The sequence below is a fragment of the Hordeum vulgare genome, chromosome 5H, assembly GCF_904849725.1.
Source record: "Hordeum vulgare subsp. vulgare chromosome 5H, MorexV3_pseudomolecules_assembly, whole genome shotgun sequence".
In the NCBI taxonomy this organism is placed as follows: Eukaryota; Viridiplantae; Streptophyta; class Magnoliopsida; order Poales; family Poaceae; genus Hordeum; species Hordeum vulgare.
In genome coordinates this window covers 50,146,660-50,157,115 of record NC_058522.1, presented here as the reverse complement: position 1 = coordinate 50,157,115, position 10,456 = coordinate 50,146,660, and positions in this window count along the sequence as shown.

Below are 10,456 nucleotides of genomic sequence, written 5' to 3'. Positions count from 1 at the left end.
AAAGTGCATCTAAACCATGGACTCAACATTAGTCATGAAGAACTCATATACTTGTTGCAAAAGTTTTAGTAGTAATCGAAACAAAGCATTCAACGCATACTCCTAGGGGAAGGGTTGGTAGGTATAAACCATCGCGCAATCCCGACCGCCACACAAAGGAGGACAATCAATAGACTAATCATGCTCAGACTTCATCACATAGCGGTTCACCATACATGCATGCCATGGGAATCACTAACTTCAACACAAGTATTTCTAGATCCAAAACACCTTACTAATATAACTTCAATATTACCACAACCACAACTCAAAACTAATTGAGATGAATCAAACTTCTCTAACTATTCAATGCACATGAAGGTGGAAGTTTTCATATCCCTTTGGATAACTACCTCTTTTGAGACTACTTTCAAAGCATAGATCAACTACCAAGCCACGCACCGCCGTGCTCTAAAAGATATAAGTGAAGCACAAAGAGCAAAAGCAACTAGCTCAAAAGATATAAGTGAAGCACATATGAGCTGAATTGTCTAACCAAAGGATATAAGTGAAGCTCGACAAAATCATGGTGAGTGCATGTCTCTCTCTCTAGGTGTGCAGCAAGGATGATTGTGACACAAAAATAATAAAAGACTCCTACGATACAAGACGCTCCAAGCAAACCACATAACATGTGGTGAATAAAAATATAGCCCCAAGTAACGTTACCGATGGATTGAAGAAGAAAGAGGGGATGCCTTCCCGGGGCATCCCCAAGCTTAGGATTTTACGTCATCCTTGAGTCAACTTGGCGTGCCTTGGGCATCCCCAAGCTTGAGCTCCTGCCACTCTTTATCTTTTTGTCCATAAGAACTTCACCCAAAACATGAAAACTTCACAACATGAAACTTAAACAGAAACTCGTGATAACATTAGTATAAGAAAGCAAACCACCACTTCCTTAGGTACTGTAGGAAACTTAAATTCTACTTATGTTGATGTTGGGTTACTGTATTTTCAATCTTCCATGGCCAATACCCCCCGATACTATCCATAGTTTCATCAAAATAAGCAACCAACTCAACAAAAACAGAATCTGTTAACAGCAGACCAGTCTGTAGCAATCTGTATACTTCGTATACTTCTGGTACTTTAACAATTCTGAAAACTTACAGTCTGAAGAATTTTCGTAGCAATCAGCAGCAAAAAGAATCAACTCAAAAGCTCTTACAGAAAAAATGAAAATTCTTTTCGTGAGCAGAAAGTTTCTGTCTTTTCCAGCATGACCAAATGATCATCCCCAAGACTAATCATAACGGTTTTGCTTGGCAGAAACGCAAAAAGAAACACAAAAAACACAATCATAACAGAATTATGAAAGTGTGGAAAACACAAAACAGAAAGAAAAAGGATAGATTCGTTGGGTTGCCTCCCAACAAGCGCTATTGTTTAACGCCCTTAGCTAGGCAAAAGGTGATGGAATCACGTATAGTCATCCTTGGTGCTCAAACCATAACTAGCCCTCATCATAGATTCATATGGCAATCTTATTTTCTTTCTAGGAAAATGCTCCATGCCCTTCTTTAGGGGAAATTGAAATCTAATATTCCCTTACTTCATATCGATGATAGCACCAATAGTCCTTAGGAAAGGTCTACCGAGAATACTGGGACATGAAGGATTGCAATCTATGTCAAGTACAATGTAATCCACGGGTACATAGTTCTTATTTGCAACAATAAGAACATCATCGATCCTTCCCATGGGTTTCTTGACAGTAGAATCCGCAAGATGCAAATTAAGAGAACACTCTTCAATCTCATGAAAACCAAGAATATCACATAAAGACTTTGGAATCGCGGAAACACTAGCACCCAAATCACACAAAGCATTGCATTCATTGTTTTGATCTTGATTTTGATAGTAGGTTCCCACTCATCATGAAGTTTTCTAGGTATAGAGACTTCTAATTCGAGCTTCTCCTCAAGAGATTTCATCATAGCATCTACGATATGAGCGGTAAAGGCTTTGCTTTGGCTATAAGCATGTGGAGAGTTTGCAATGGATTGCATCAAGGAAATGCATGCAAACAAGGAGCAACTATCATAATTGAATTCCTTGAAATCCAAAGTGGGAGTTTCATTACTACCCAAAATTTTGATTTCTTCTACTCCACTCTCCACACCTTTATCATCAAGATGGGTGGACTCCGAATCATTTGGGCGTTTTTCAACCAAAGTGGACTCATATCCAGCCCCTTCATCAATAGGTTTGACAAGCGAAAACAAAGATTCAAGAGGAGTCACACCAAGCATTTTAAGATCTTCGTGATTTGCATCACTAGAACGCACCCTTTTAAACCATTCATGCCTAGCGTGAATTTGGGCGGTTCTTTCTTTGCTCTCATTCATGGAGACACGCATAGCTTTTAAAGTTTCATCCAAGTTGACCTTGGGAGGAGCACAACTAACTTTCAAAGCATCAATATCACAAGACATCCTGTCAACGCTCTTAGCCAAATCGTCTATTTTGAGTAGTTTTTCCTTTATGGACGCATTGAAAATCTTTTGAGAGTTGATGAAATCTTTGATATTACTCTGCAAATCAGAGGGTAATTTGTTGTGATTTCCATAAGTGTTGTTGTAGTAATTGCCATAATTGTTAGAGCAGTTACTAGGAAAAGGCCTAGGAACATAGTTTCCTGTAAATGCATTGTTGTTGCCAAAATTGTTCCTACCAACAAAATTAACGTCCAACCTAGTGTTGCTACTCTCAATCAAGGAAGATAGTGGCATGTCATTAGTATCTAAAGGAGCATTTCTACTAGCAACCAAATTCATCAACTCGTCCATCTTAGCACTAAGCGAGTTAATTTCTTCTATAGCGTGTACCTTTTTGCTAGTAGGTGACCTTTCAGTGTGCCACTGAGAGTTTTGCTAGTTGGCCATGATATTGTCTAGGAGTTTTGTAGCGTCTCCTAACATGATTTCCATGAACGTTCCACCTGAGGCGGAGTCCAAGATATTGCAGAAGCGAAATTCAAACCAGCGTAAAAGATTTGTATAATCATCCACAAACTCAAGCCATGAGCGGGACAATTTCTAATCATTAACTTCATCCTCTCCCAAGATTGTGCAACGTGTTCATGATCAAGTTGCTTGAAATTCATGATATCGTTACATAAGGAGATAATCTTAGCCGGCGGAAATTACTTGGATATGTAAGCATCTTTGCACTTATCCCAAGAATCAATACTATTTTTAGGCAAAGAAGAAAACCAAGTTTTTGCGCAATCTCGCAACGAGAAAGGAAAAAGCTTCAACTTAATCACGTCATTATCCACATCTCTTTTCTTTTGCATATCGCAAAGCTCAATGAAGGTATTGAGATGGGATGCGGCATCTTCACTAGGAAGGCCAGAGAATTGCTCTTTCATAACAAGATTCAGCAAAGCTGTGTTGATTTCATACGATTCCGCACTAGTGACGGGAGCAATCAGAGTACTAATAAAATCATTATTATTGGTACTCGAGAAGTCGCAAAGTTTGGTGTTTTCAGCCATGATGACTTCAACAAACAAACAAGCACACAAGCAAGCAAGAAAACCGGCAAAAAGGCAAAATAAAACGGCAAAAAGGCAAAAGGAAACGGCAAAAGGGGAAAGGCAAATGAAGACAGCAAATGTGTAGTGGGGGAGAGGAAAACGAGAGGCAACTGGCAAAAAAGGTAAATGCAAGAGATGAGTTTGTGACACCTACTTGGACAGATCTCCTCCCCGCGCTAGAAATCAGCACGTTGATGAGAGACCATTCTTGACTTGATCCTCCCTGGCAACGGCACCATAAATCTTTCTTCTACTGTGACAACGGACCTTCCTTGGTACGGCGCCAGGAATCCTGCTGCTACGGCTACGCCTTTAGGGACTTCCTTGGCAAATATACAAAGGATTTCCCCGCGGCCTTGGAGCCTTGCGTTGGTGTTCCCTTGAAGAGGAAAGGGTGATGTAGCACAGTGGCGGTAAGTATTTCCCTCAGTTTTGAGAACCAAGGTATCGAACCAGTGGAAGATCTCGTCAAGTCACAAGTACATGCACAAACACAACGAGCTTGCACCCAACACTATGAAGGGATTGTAAATCCCTTATAGATTGTTTGCAAAGTGAGAACTGAAAGCAAAAAGTAAACAGAGCAAAGTAAAAGTGAAAGTGGAAACGATAGTTGTGAATAGACCCGGGGGCCGTAGTGTTCACTAGTGGCTTCTCTCATGAAAGCAAGTAGACGGTGGGTGAACGGATTACTGTCGAGCAATTGATAGAACCGTGCAAAGTCGTGACGTTATCTAAGGCAATGATTATATCTATAGGCATCACGTCCAAAACAAGTAGACCGATACTTTCTGCATCTACTACTATTACTCCACACATTGACCGCTATCCAGCATGCATCTAGTGTATTAAGTCCAAAAGAACAGAGTAACGCCTTAAGCAAGATGACATGATGTAGATGGACAATCTCATATCTACGATAAAAGTCCATCTTGTTACCCTTGATGGCAACAACACGATGTGTGCCTTGCTGCCCCTTCTGTCACTGGGAAAGGTCACCACACGGTATGAACCCAAAACCAAGCACTTCTCCCATTGCAAGAATCATAGATCTAGTTGGCCAAACAAAACCCAAGACTCGGAGAGACTTACAAGGATATCAAATCATGCATATAAGAAATCAGCAAAGACTCAAATATAATTCATAGATAATCTGATCACAAATCCACAATTCATCGGATCTCGACAAACACACCGCCAAAGAGGATTACATCGGATAGATATCCATGAAGATCATGGAGAACTTTGTATTGAAGATCCAAGAGAGAGAAGAAGCCATCTAGCTACTAACTACGGACCCGTAGGTCTGACTACTGACAAGTCATTGGAGAGGAGATGATGTTGATGTAGAAGCCCTCCAACTCCAAAGTCCCCTCCGGCAGGGTACCGGGAAGTGTCTCCAGATGAGATCTCGCGGAAACAGAAGCTTGCGGCGGCGGAAAAGTGTTTTCGTGGATGCCCTGATTTGTTCTGGATTTTTAGGGAATTTATAGGCCAAATACCTAGGGCAGGGGGAGCCAGGGGGGCCACAAGCTTGGTTGCCGCGGCCTCCCCCTGGCCGCGGTAACAGGGCTTGTGGGCTCCCTGTGGGCCCACTGCCTTGGCCCTCAAGCCTCCCTATCTTCTTCCATTCTGGAAAAATTTATTTCGGGGATTTTATTCCGTTTGGACTCTGTTCCAAAATCAGATCCGAAAAGAGTCAAAAACACAGAAAAAACAGGAACTGGCACTTGGCACTGGATTAATAAGTTAGTCCCAAAAAGATATAAAAGGTAAACAAAACATCCAAAGTTGACAAGGTAACAGCGTGAAACCATCAAAAATTATAGTTACGTTTGAGACGTATCACGCCGCACCATTTCCCTCTCTTCCCTGGCTAGCCTACTCTACACGGTCACTTAGCCGACCCCGCGTTCGAGTTCATTCTATTCCGATCGCGTGGGCGAAAACGGGGCCGGATTCGGATAACCCTAGCCCCGTGTCTATAAATAGACACACTCCCCTTCCTAGTCTAGCCCTAAATCCACCTCGAGAACCGCGCCACCCAAAGCCCCAGCCGCAGCAGCCGGCCTCCTTCCTCTCTCCTCCAGCCGTTGGCCCGCGGAGCCCGATTGGAGCCCGCCCGAGCCCATCTGGGCCCGGGTCAACCGCCGGCTTCGCCAAGCTTGCTCTCATGGCAGGAGCGCCCGCACCCCACTCTCGAGCTTCCCCTCGCCGCAGCTCGTCGTGCTGGCCCGCGCCGCCGGATCCCCGCTGCCTGACCTGCAGGTCGCCGGAGCCCCGCGGGATCTCCTCCCGAGGCCGGTTCCACCCGGACTTCAGGCCGCCGCCGCGTGCCCCCTTGTCGCCGTTCCACTCGCCGGCCAACACCTCCTGCCAGCCTCCTCTATATCGCACCCGAGCGTTGTGTAGCTAAGATAGGCTCGCCCTGTTTCGGCCCAATAGTGTTTTTTAGGATTTAGAATTTAGTTCTATTTCAGGAAGTTATAGATATTTAGGTCGTACATATCTTTTAAACCGTAAGTCGGATTGCAGCAAGTAATATATGGTACTTGTGTCGTTTTTCGCGTAGAACAACATTTTATTATTTGCATGCATGTTTGAAGTGATTTGACTTGCCATATGCCTAGTTTTGGGTGCTGTCCTAATTGGGGATTGTTCCGTATTAATTTTCGTGCGTGTCTGGATTGCTCAAATCACGTAGTTTAAATGCTCATGTTTTTAGGGGCCTTTTGCCATGTGTTTTAGAGTGGTTGTTGGTATTTTTGCATGAAGGATTCCGTCGCTAGTTTATTATATCGCGTTAGGACATATTCTCGCATATACATGTGGCGAGATTATTATTTTGCAACCCCCACATGTTATATATGTTTTCGGGATAGAAAAATACATAGAATTTAACTCTGAATTTAGTTTTGTCTTTTCAGTAAGTTAGTTTGCATGATATTTTGCCATGTTGCCCTTTTGTTTATTTTGTGGGATTTAATCTATGCATGATATGAAGGAGTTGTCAACTAGAGGTTTGTCCTTGGATATGAATGCTAGCCTGTGGTAATTTTGGTTGCAATAGAAATCCATGTTTAGGTGTGGTTTGATTGCTCTCAACTTGCTAGAAAATAGTGCTGATTTGTAGATGCTGAAATATTTCTAAGTCTGAAATCTGTTATAATTTGTTGTTGTCTTGTCATGAGTTTATCTGGTGATCTGTAGCTCTTTTGAGGTTGGTGCAATGGAGTTAGTTGTAGACTTTAAGATTCTCTAGCATGCTGTCAATTTTCATGCCATTTGGAGTCCCGTAGCTTATAATTTTGCTGTTGTCAATATGCCTTCAGGTCATAAACTGCACCGTCATAAACTGGTATTTTCACTAAGTCTGAAACTGTGTGTGAGATGCTATTTTGTGAGTTCTTTTCCTAGTGGTCCATGCTTCCATGCTAGATGTTATTAGTAGTTTGTGGTAGTGATTCTTTACCTCTATTGCCTCATGCCTTGTTTGAGCCTTTTGGTTTTGTGTAGCTCGTAGTTGTGGGGTGTCGAAAATGCTATGTTGCTGATTTTGGCAGATTGTAGTGATTTCTTGTTTAGCTCGTAGTTGTTGAACCGTTGCTCCGTTTTGATCGTGTCCTATATGAAACTTGCTTAGAATCATGTGTAGTTTCATATTTTCTTGCTGGTTGTGTGTTTTGAAATGCTTGTGACTGTCATTGCACACATTTGGTATTCATGTCATTATATCTTGCGGTGTTCGTATCTTTTGAACCGTAGCTCCGTTGGAGATGTTCTCTATGTGCAAATTGATTGTAACAACGCATAGAATCTTGTGAACCTATTTATTTTGCTTTTTAACAAACATTTAAATGTGTTAGTTCAGATCTGGACAGAATTGTAAATTAACATGTGAGGTCGTTCCAGAGGTGCTATATGTCATTTCCGACCTCATTTAAAATGCCTAGATAGGTAGTTTAATTACGCTTCACCTCGTGCCATGTTTATACAACATTTAATATTGACGTGTACTTATTCGGTATATAACTAAATAAATTCGTATGTGGAGTTTCGTCAATATGCAACTCGTTGCATATTGAACTTCACTTAATGTGTAGTGTTTGATTGTTGTGAATTGGCATGCCATGTATTGCATATATTCTTCTAATCATGCACCATATGTGGATTGCATCTTGTCGTGCATGTGCCATGGTGAATATCGTGTGTTGATGCTTGTTTCCGGTTTGCTTCGTCTCGATAGAGTTCCGCAAGCGTGTCGGATTGTGACGACCCGTTTGACTACATCGGTTCGTCTGCTTCATGGAGTCGTTCTTCTTCCAAGCGGGATCTCAGGCAAGATGACCATTTCCCCAGATACCATTACTATCATTGCCATGCTAGTTTTACCATTTCTATCGTTATGTCTCGTTGCCCACCACCTGTTAAATATCAGCCTCTCAACATTGCCATGAAAACCTTCAACCTGTTCACAACCTAGCAAACCACTGATTGGCTATGTTACCGCTTGCTTAACCATGTGTTTGTGTTGCTAGTTGCAGGTGCAGTTGCTTCCATGTGATAACATGGGTTCCTTATTATATCACCCTATTAAATGTTATTTAATTTAATGCACCTATATACTTGTTAAAAGGTGGAAGGCTCGGCCTTTCTAGCCTGGTGTTTTGTTCCACCTTTCCCCCTTAGTTTCGGCTACCGGTGTTATGTTCCATATTTGAGCGCTCCTAACATGATCGGGGTTGTTATGGGGACCCCCTTGATAATTCGTTTTAGATTAAAGCTGGTCTCGCAAGGCCCAACTTTCGTACTACATTTGCCTAATAACCTAATAAAATTGCATAGGGACTTTTCGGACCTTGAGGATAATTAATCAACCCCCGGGCGAGTGCTCCGCATGAGTGTTGGTCCCACCTGAGCGATGTCTGGTGCCCCCTGGTTACCCAGGGTTTAGCGATCCCGACGTCTAGATCATCCGTCGTGTCCTGAGAACGAGATACGCGGCTCCTATCGTGATCGTCGACACGGAGGGCGGCCTTTCTGGATTAGGTTTACCTTTTAAGAGATATCTTGTGCATCGGGACTCCGGTGATGCTTTGGGTAATCTCAGAGTTGAGGTTTTCCACTAAGAAGTCCGACAAGATCGTGAGCTTCGTGATCGATGATTTCTATGTGGCTTGTGGTAATTTGTGATGGACTAGTTGGAGCACCCCTGCAGGGTTAAATCTTTCGGAAAGCCATGCCCATGGTTATGTGGCAACGTGGAAACTTTGTTTAACACTGGTTCTAGATAACTTGAAGTTAAATTAATTAAAACATGCCAACTGAGTGCGTAACCGTGACTGTCTCTTTCACGAGTTCCTTCTCCGATTGAGGACGCTGTGGGGTTATGTCTGACGTAAGTAGGTGTTCAGGATCATTCCTCAGATCAACAGTAGTTCACGCCCGTTATGCGTAGATCATCCCCCTCTTTATTCTTGATGCAGCCTCACCACTTAACCATACCTCACCTATTAAGCTTTGCTAGTCTTGATACCTTTGGAAATGAGATTGCTGAGTCCCCTGTGGCTCACAGATTACTACAACACCAGTTGCAGGTACATGTAAAGCTCACTTGACGCGAGCAAGTTGATTTTCATTTGGAGTTGGTTCTTCTTCTTCTTCTTCATCGATCTAGGATGGGTTCCAGGCCGGCAGCTAGCTCTTTTAGCTAGCTCCGGCTCCGGGCTTCAGCATGAAGGACATGTAGGCGGAGTTTACAGAAGCCCAAGCGGACGAGATGATGGAGCGGTGCACCTTAATAGAGTCCATCCAAGGATGAGGCATATGTGGAGGCCAACCTCCGCTTCATCCGGCAAGGGCGGTCGGTGACCGATGCTTTTTTTGCTGAACTCGACATTGAGGCGGAGGTGAAGGCGAAGCAGTCGGAGTTGTGGCTGCCGCCCATGTACCTGGTGCCATGCATGGGGATAGTGGACATGTCCGACGAGGACTAGGTTGTTTAGGTTATTTGATCTATGTACTACATCGTTTGCATGCTTTTGTATGGTTTTTTTCATACAAGGTATCCAGATGCAGAGAAGAAAATGTGAGGCTTGATCGGTTAGTGTCCGTGGACGCGCCCGACCGCATCTATGGGTGTTTGAGGGGTTAGTTTTGCCAAGTCCAACTATAGATGCTCTTAGGAGGGCATTTGGTAGGGTGCATTAGACTCAGTACGACCCACGTGGGATGTTTTTCGACCATTTTGTTGCCTCGTATGCATGTGATTCTTGACCCACACGGAACTTAAAGAACGTCTCGGCCTACATCCAGGGTCAGGGTGAGTGGAGCCATATCGAGGGTTGCGCAAGGTGATCCTAGGTGATGCTAGGGGTGTGTTTGGTTGTCATCTCTCAAAGTGCATGCATTGCATACTTGTGCCACTTTAGCCTGGAGCAGGCAAAAAAACAACATCCACATGTTGTTTGTTTGCCCGCATTGCATGAGTTGCCATTTCAGGGTCGGCTATTTGGTTACACGCATATGTGTTTAAGGGAGGAGCATATGCAAACCCAGGTTGTTTGTCTTTCATGCACATATGTGTTCTGCTCATCCCTTTAAAATGTGGTGGCCTTACCACCACATTAGCAGCACAAACAATAGACAACAACACTACCTAATTAACATCACATGATAGATAAAATGCAGCAAACAAGACGGTAAACAACAGATAAACATGCATACTACTAGTATGGCTTAAGTTCTAAGAAAGGAGGGGCATCCCATGACCCCTAGTTCACACGAGGGTGCTGGTCCGTGGACAAAATATTAACAGTTTAACAACATAAGTCCAAACCATCACCACAAACTACCAAACAAGTTCATACTAAC